Here is a 9,160-nt window from a genome sequence, read left to right on the forward strand (position 1 = left end):
AGAATATAAAGAATATGCAGCACCAGGAGAGACTCTAAGTACACAACAAAATTTATTTAACAGTTGAAAAAGTGGATATGGCATGAAATGTCCCCTATAAGCTTAGTTCACATTGTGTGAGATGTTTAGATAAATTTCAGTGTAAGAATTTGGTCTGAAACTTTGCACATTTTGTTGTGTGCCAGATTTTTTTTTTTTTTTTCTGTTGTTTGTTTGGAAATTGTGTAAGGCTGCAGGGGATTTCATTTTGGGCAAAGTGGAGTGGAAGGGTGTAACCCAGTGTCTGTTTATTGTCTCGTAAAATAATTCAGATTTTTTACGTTTTCCTCTGAAAATAAACACATTCTTTGGTGCATCAGTAAAGTGAGTAAAACAAAAGGAATCACTGGCATTTTGCACCGAAGGCCATGTTGGCATGAAAGTTTAAGATGGTCTGTCAGTCCAACTACTGTTTTCACCGCCTCCTCATTGTTTTCATCTCACTAGTTAGTGTGGTAATCATTGGCTGTGATTGTTTGCAGAGGCTCGACCATCTGTCCACCATTTAGCATAAAGAATGATTCAGTGCTCGCGCCAAGGAGTCAGATCTACTTGATAGATCTCTGCGTCATCTCTTAAGATGATGGATAATGTTGTGTAGGCTCTCTCTGTTAAAGGTGAACTGATCAAAAAATGGATTCAGCGTGTGAGTGTGTCTGAAGCCAGGCCACATCTGGAGGCAACCTGGGCGCTGTTCATCACAAACCTAAACAGAAAATAGCTCAATCTCATTTGCTGCAAACAGCCAGCAACTTCTTTAGTTGCATAACAGCCTGTGATATGTCATGTTCGATCTGAGAGAGGGGGGAAAAAACAGAAAATGGAAGGTTTTCCTTTCTGTTCCGTAATGAATCCAGGGTGTGAGTGAGCTGAGACTAAAAAGTGTTACATTCTGTGTTTATTTCCATGAAATAAAAGGCTTCTTGATCAACACAATGTTTATTTTACCTCAAAAATGTTGCTGCTGGATACTCTAACGACTGCAAAATATCACAGATTAATAGTAAACGTCTCTAAAGCAGTCCAGTGACAAAACTTGATCTCTGATTGCCTTTGTGGAGTAGTTGGCTTACTGTGAAAAGGCTTTTGAAATAATGACAGTGGTTTGGAATAAATAACATAAAAAAGCTGGAGGATTTCATCAAGTTTGAGAAAAATGTTGACTGCTGGCGTGTGATGCCTGGGGATGCATATTGACAGCAGATCTGAGTGACTAAAATGACAGTTTTATGGCAGAAGATATAATGAATTAAACTTTGTGAGTGTGTGTTTGGAGGATTTCAGTGCTTGGACAGTCACCAATGGGTCTTTATCTCTCATCTTCATCTCTGTCCATAAAACACTGAAGTCACAATCATGACAGCATCTCTCTGCTTGGTTTGTCAAACATGAACAGTAAGAAAGTCGAGTAATGTTTTATGAATTACATGTTGCACTGCACAAGAAATATGAATACAAATATAAATAAAATGTTTCAATTGTTACATAATGTTACAATATGGCAACGTACCCTAAAGCTGTGTTTTTCAAAATGATGGACACTGGCAGTGACGGATGCTGTTAAGTTGAAAAAGGAGACCTATCGGGTCTTTTTGGCCTGCGTGAAGCTGGAAGCAGCTAATGAGTACAGTCCAAGTAGATTGCAGCTCAGGTGGTCGCTGAGTCAAAAACCCGATAGTGGGAGGAGTTTGGAGAGGCCATGGAGAATGACTTCCATATGGATTCGAGGCGATACTTGTCCATCATCCAGCGTCTTGGGGTGGGGGGTGGTGGTGGCAGTGCACCTCCATTGCTGTTTATGGTGGGGATGGTGTGCTGCTGACCTCAACTCAGGATGTTGTTGGTTGGTGAGCAGAATACTTCAAATTTACAACTCTAGGGGGATCACACTTCTGGCAAGGTCTATTCAGGCAGGAGTCCCGGAGAGGAGAGTCTATGGGATAGTTGAGTCTTGGATTCAGGAAGAGCAGTATGGTTTTCGTCCTGGTCGTGGAACACTGGACCAGCTCTACACCCTCAGCAGGGTCCTGGAGGGTGCATGGGAGTTGCCCAACCAGTCTACATGTGTTTTGTGAACCTGGAGAAGGCGTTCAACCATGTCCCTCGGGGGCTCCTGTGGGGGGTACTCTGGGAGCATGGGGTACCAGGCCCATTGATATGGGCTGCCTGTATGACCGGTGCCAGAGCTTGGTCCGCATTGCCGGCGGTAAGTCAGACTCGTTTCCAGGGTGAGTTGGACTTCGCCAAGGTTGACCTTTGTCACCGATTCTGTTCATAACTTTTATGGACAGAATTTCTAGGCGCAGCCAAGGTGTTGAGGGGATCTTTTTTTTTAACTCTTAAGGACAGAATTTCTAGGCGCAGCCAAGGTGTTGAGGGGATCCGTTTTGGTGACCTAAGGATCATGTCTCTGCTTTTTGTGGATGATGTGGTCCTATTGGCTTCATCAGATCATGATCTCTCAATGGAGCAGTTTGCATCCACGTGTCAAGCGGCCGGGATGAGGATCAGTGCTTCCAAATCCGAGACCATAGTCTTGAGCCGGAAAAGGGTAGAGTGCCTCCTCCGGATCAGGGAAAAGGTCCTGCCCCAAGTGGAGGGGTTTAAGTATCTCGGGGTCTTGTTCACGAATGAGGAAAGAACGGAGCGGGAGATTGACAGGTGGATTGGTGCTGTGTCTGCAGTGATGCGGGTGCTGTACTGGTCTGTCATGGTGAGGGAAGAACTGAACCAGAAGGCGATGCTTTCGATTTACTGGTCAATCTATATTCCTCATGGACACCTTACTGGTGACGTATTCCGGGAAAGTCCCACTGGGATGAGGCCAGACCCAGGACACGCTGGAGGGACTATGTTTCTCAGCTGGCCTGGGAACGCCTTGGGATTCCCCTGGATGAGCTGGCCCAAGTGGCTGGGGAGAGGGAAGTCTGGGTCTCTGCTTAGGCTGCTGCCCCCGCGACTCAACCCTGAAAAAGTGGAAGAAAATGCATGGATGGATGGATGGATGGATGGATGGATGGATGGATGGATGGATGGGGCCACCAGGGGGTGATAGGGTGGGTCTCAGAAATTGGAAGAAAGATAAAATAATAATAATAAATCCAATAAATGCTTTAAATCATTATAAAAAAATAAATCTGTTTTTCAATATTTATTTTTAAATAATAATATTGAAATAGTATTTAAGCGAGATTAAGAGAGGTTTGATTTTTCTTGTTCTGTTCTTATCATCAACACTGTTGAAAAGTTGGTTGTTTAGTGGGAATATAATTAGTGTTTAAAATATGTTAGTTAATAAAGTTCTTACGCTAAACAAATGTAATAATCATTCAAGTAAAGCTGTAAAAATAATCTCAAGAAATATCTCACTGAATCATTAAATTAAATTTGGTAATCAATAATATAACTTATTTTTAATAATGTGTGTTGGGGGTGGGTGACTTTGACTGTTGAACATTGGTTTTTTTTATGTTTTTTAATTGGTGTTGAATGTTTTTTAATTTATTGTTAGTATTTGTTTATTGTCTGGGGATGTATATTAGCCTAAGGCCAGATCTGCTGCAATACATCAAATGTTTTGACATTTATGTTTTATTTGCCCTTTCTCTTAAAAAACATTCTAAAAGTTGATTTTTCTTTACATATTTTGTAACATTGGTTTGCAAAGGGGTGTCCCCAGCCAGAAGCTAATGCTGTTTGAGGGGCCGTGGCATGGAAAAATTTGGGAAGCCATGCCTTAACACAAACTAAACACTATTATTTGATTTTTGTTTAAAAATATTAATTTAAGTTAATCTTTAGGTTAAAAAAATAACTAGTTTTTTTCCCACATGTTGGAGCCAAAGTTCATGCTGCAGAGGGTTAAAAAGAAAAACATATCGCTCACGCTCTGACCAAAGCAAACAGTTGCTGCCAGGTTCGTGGCCTTTCTCATGTCCTTACATGTTTCTGGTTTTCACTATTTCCCCCAAAGTGCTAAAAGTGATATCACCGTCATCCTACTTGGTGTTGACACCCTTAAACAGGAAGACAGTCTGACATGTCACTGTGGCAGGGAGCAGGAAGAAGCCCGCATCAGTTATGTCCCAGCTGTCTCGCATCAGGAGCTGTGTAGAAGCCTTTCTATAACGTATACAATGAATCTAGCTTTTACATGCAGCACGGCATCATTATTTTGTCTAAAATAAGGTTTTAATCTCTTTTTAGGAGCATTTAAACTGCAGTGAGCCATCTCTTCTAAAGTGAGATCTCTGCATGTTTGAGAAGCAGCAGCTGATGGGATACAGTCAATCATTCTGTCAGTCCAAACCTCACCCTGTTCCTCTCCCTTACCAGGATGGTCCATACTGGGCCGAGCGTCTCTGTTCAGAATGACTTGGCAGAGATCAGCACAGCAGACAGGAACACACTTCCCCTTACTCGGCAGTTTCCAGCAGGTTTTCTATACCAGTGGTTCCCAAACATTTTATCTTCTGACCCACAAAATATTCATGGCAAAGACTTGTGACCCCAAATATTACTGGTCTGAGTACACAAACTTTGTTAATAACCCTAAAAACAAAGGCCACACAAATATAAATCCGTATTTATACTCATTTTGTGTTTTTGTAATAATTATAGGGAAAATATTACATCACCAATTATTTTATTACCCTTTAAATTGATTTCTGAAGTGCAGTGGTTCCCAAACTTTTCAGCTTTTGACCCACAAAATAACAGTAGCAGAGACCTGAGCCCACAACTAGTTTTGGATGATAAACATTTGTATCAGGTCAACTAAACATGGGCATAGTAACAATATTTATTATTCTACATTTATACATTTTAGGGAACTAAGGCAAAAATGTAATTAATTTAGAAAATCTTTTCAGGACCCCACTTTGGGTCCCGACCCCAACTTTGGGAACCACTGTTCTATACTATACCTCTCTTTTCTCCCCCATCTGCTTCTTCATCTCACCAGCTTCAGGCATTTTTCTGGATTAAATTTAACACCACGCTGTTATCTGGTCATTGCTGATGTCCACACAAACAGGTTGCACATGTGCAGACCAGATGTGTTTGCAAAGCTGTGAAATGCCTCCTCTATCTCCATCTAATCATTCTCTCTGCAAAGAAAGTATGAATGAAGAAATCAGTCCCTGAGATTATACGATTTTCTCCTCAAAATACTAAAACTTGACTTTCTTTGGATTTGGCTACAGCACAGCATACTGAGCCTTGAGGTGGTGTTTTATGATGCTCCAAATCTAACAAGTTTATAAGAAGGAAACAGTCCATCATGAAGCACAAGCTTGATAAAAAGAAATTAAAATGAAAAGCATTTTTTTTTTACTTTTCAAGCCCTTAGATCACCCAGGGTTTCCTCCTTGTAATAATATTTATCAGCTACCCTACGAAGTGGAAATCTTAGGTATTAAAAAAATTAATAAATAAAAAATAAATATGCAGCAGCTTGGCTTTTTCTGACCTGATGAGTGACCAAATAAAGCAGCTCTTTCAGTGATGCTCCGCCTATTAAACATTTATATTAGCTGGTTACAACATATTCAACATTATGAACATATTCTAAGTTCTAAATTGGATACTTAAAATATAAAAATAAATAAATAAAAAAGTGTGGTTTTATTTCCAGGCTGCACGGTGGCTCAGGTACAGCTGTTGCCTCGCAGCAAGAAGGGTTTTGGATCGAATGCTGGCCAGGGACCATCTCCGGGCACTTCAGTTTCCTCCCGCAGACCAAAAACCAGACTGCTAGTTTAACTGGTATCTCAGATTGTCCCTAGTTGTGAGTGAGAAAATTAATGGTTGTTTTGTCTTGTTTGTCTCTATGTGATGGACTTGTGACCTGTCCACCCTGCCCCTCGCACAGTGACTGCTGGATACTGGCACCATTGCTGTGATGTCATTTCATTAGATTATCCACAGTCAAGCAGCAGAGTCGACAAATGTGACCCTATTTGAGTCAAAAACATGGGACGTCCTCGTGCAGCACTACACTAGCTTAAGATATACTGCCTAAAACTGTAAGTATCAAACTATCAATCTACTGGTCATTTATTTTCAGAGTCACAAATATGAGTCTTGTGGTGTTTTTATGAGAACCATGAAAGTCTCAGTCTTTATTTACAGCCTGTAGTCTCAGAGAACAAACTCGAATGCCAATCTGTTTATTGAAAATCCAACTGTAGATGAGATATTTCAAAAAGTAAGTAAAGATCTGACATTTAGTAGTCAGCAATAAGACCTTATGAAACATCAGCAACAAATAGAATCAATCCAACATCTCTCAACTCATCTGATTGGAAAAATAAAAATTTTAAGTGTAAAGTGAGGAAAAGATATGCAACAGCTTAAGTCAGAAATAATAATCTCTGGGACACAAGGGACAATGTTTTTATTTTATTTTTTATTTTTTGGCAATCTATGAAGTTGTTGAGATACTTCAGTCTGGATCAAACTGAGGGACTGACAGATTTGACCGCATCATTTTGTGCTAGCATGACTCAGAGCGTTTCTTTAATTCCTGTTGCTGCACTTCAGACACGAGGATGAGGACGAATCCCACTTCACAGCCAGTTCATAAATTGCACAGTGACGCTGCACTGACAATAGGGTGGAGCAGCGCGGGATATTTGTCAAACACTTGGACAATCCACATTAGAGGCCCTGTCTTTTACAGTGGAAATATAAGGTTTCCCAACACACTTGAAAATAATGCAGCTGCACAGCCCAGCAGTAAAACTAACCCGATGAATCAATATCCCCTTCTCCAACATCTTATATATTACACAGACAGTCGTCAGCTGGGGGATACTTTATCACCACACTAGCAGTTTTTCAAGACTGCTTGTGGCTGAGAGCTTCTGCTCGTCTCTGACCTCAGCTGGACACGTTCTGCAGACTTTTATATCATTTACAAATCAAAACATGTGTCGGCGGCTCTGCTCCAGATAAAGGAATGCATTTCAATGAGGCCCTCTTTATGTGCGTTTGGCCACACGCTGTCCAAAATGAACTTGTAGCATCCCCACGTTTGGGTGCTGAGAATCACTTAAATTACAGAGAATCACAGCAAATCTGTGAAGAACCAAGAGGAAAAAGAGGACGAAAATCTCTTTAATCAGTCGTGGTTGCCTATACATTCTACGCTTCACTGCCAGACCATTGTCATCACTGCGATGTGTACTTAACACAGCTGTTTTTTCTATAAACACTAGATTGCAGAACCACACTATCAGCAATCATAAAAGGAGTCATGTTAAAACCCTGATTGAGCAAACAGGCATTCTAGTGGTCAGCTGTAATGAAAGCATAAAGCAGGGAGGAGGAAGCTCTTCTTTTCTCTGCTCCTCCTGGAGGAGGACTTGGTGCACATGTAGACCTGATGTTTGAAGCCAAAGCAGAAAACCCTTTAAATGTAACATGAAGTCGCTGCACCAAACTGCAGGGTCGGCCCGTGGTACAGGCAGAATAGGCAAATGCTAAGGGAGCTACCCAGCCAGGGTGTGCCACAAATAATGACAATTTTTTCACAACTTTTTATCAGAGTATAGTTGATTTAGTCTGTAGAATAATCACTGGTTACTCAGATTTATGAAGGTAACTTGTTCTGTGGGTTTCTCAGCCTGCATTATTAATGAGGTGTTATATGGTGCAGAGGATGTTTTGTGATAAAATGATGCAGTCAAGACTAACTACTGGTGCTCAGTGTGTAAAAAGAAAACAAAATAAGGATAATGGAAGTTTCTGTTCTCAGATAAAATTCAGGTTAAAGTCTGGTTTTCATTGTTCTACCTTTGTAAAATACTGATTTTATGTTGTTTTTTATCCCAATAATTTAATCCCAATAATTTAGTAAAATGCTCTTCAAATGAATAGTTTTCAGTAGATCTTTTACAAAATTTCCCAGGGAAACATACCCCTGGACAAAAGAGCGAAACTCTCTGGTCCTTCACTGACTCTGATCAGGACTTCAGTCACAGATGATGAATAACTTCAGCCAATCCAGTTGGCAGCTAATCAGCAGTGTCCAATTAGGTGATGAGGACCCAGGTTTTCTTTTTTTTTTTGGAATAGGAAGCAGACAACCCCCACAGCTGTTTAACAGGAAGCTGGAGGAGCGGGGCTGTGTTCTGAAGCTGCATCAGGAACGCCACATTTATGTTGTCTGCACTGAGAAAGATCACTGCCTGCAGACCTTCGACAGAGATGATGATGGACACATGAGAAACGAGGCATTGCATTCCACCAATGAGACCAACTGGCCTGAATTAGAAACACTAAATCCAAAAATCCAAGCTACTTTCATGTCTGGTGTTGTTTCTAGAGCAGCACAAGGAGAATTAGTCAGAAAAACATGTTTTTATAATGAAATCCTACAGTGGAAAGCTGCACTTGTGACCTCCCACAGGTGAATCAGGCTGATGACTTTCTGATTTTTCTTTCTTTAGCACGCATTGTTCAGGGGGGAAATTTGAGAAAGACCATTATGCAAATCAACAGGTGCATGCCTGGACTAACTAGCAGGATTCCTGTCTTCAAGTGTTTCAAGATGGCTTTCTGGTGGCTCCTGATGGTGTCCAGACGACACTGTGAGGTGTGCCAGGAGCGTGTAGGAGGTTCACAATGCAGCTTATTTTCTTTCTGAGAACAATATCTAATACTAACTTAGAAAAAGACATTAAAGTTAAAACTTATGTGAATTCTCCAATTTTAAATTAATTTAGGTTTTACGCTGTGAGGTGCAGGTCTATGTCGGAAAAGGATTTATTCTGGTCTTGTTTAAAAATGAAAAAAAAATCCACGGTTTCTGAGCCATTTTGGGGAAATTCTCAAAAAAGTACTTTTCTCTTATGGTAAGCGTCAGATGCAGAGCCGGCGCCCTCTTGTGTTCAAATTATCTATAATCACTGTTTTAAAGACAAATGCAAATCAAACTTATTGCAAAGCAATTCAATTAAATTAGAATGCAATGTGAAATATGTAGATTTATCTTATTTTTATTCCAATAAATGCAGGACCAGCAGTCCAGAGAATCTTTTGAACATTCATCATCAGAGGCCTGTTTAAAAAAAAAAAAGGGGGGGGGGGGGGACAACAAACAAAACAATATTTATCT

Source organism: Austrofundulus limnaeus, unplaced genomic scaffold (genome assembly GCF_001266775.1).
Source record: "Austrofundulus limnaeus strain Quisiro unplaced genomic scaffold, Austrofundulus_limnaeus-1.0 Scaffold2, whole genome shotgun sequence".
Taxonomy (NCBI): Eukaryota; Metazoa; Chordata; class Actinopteri; order Cyprinodontiformes; family Rivulidae; genus Austrofundulus; species Austrofundulus limnaeus.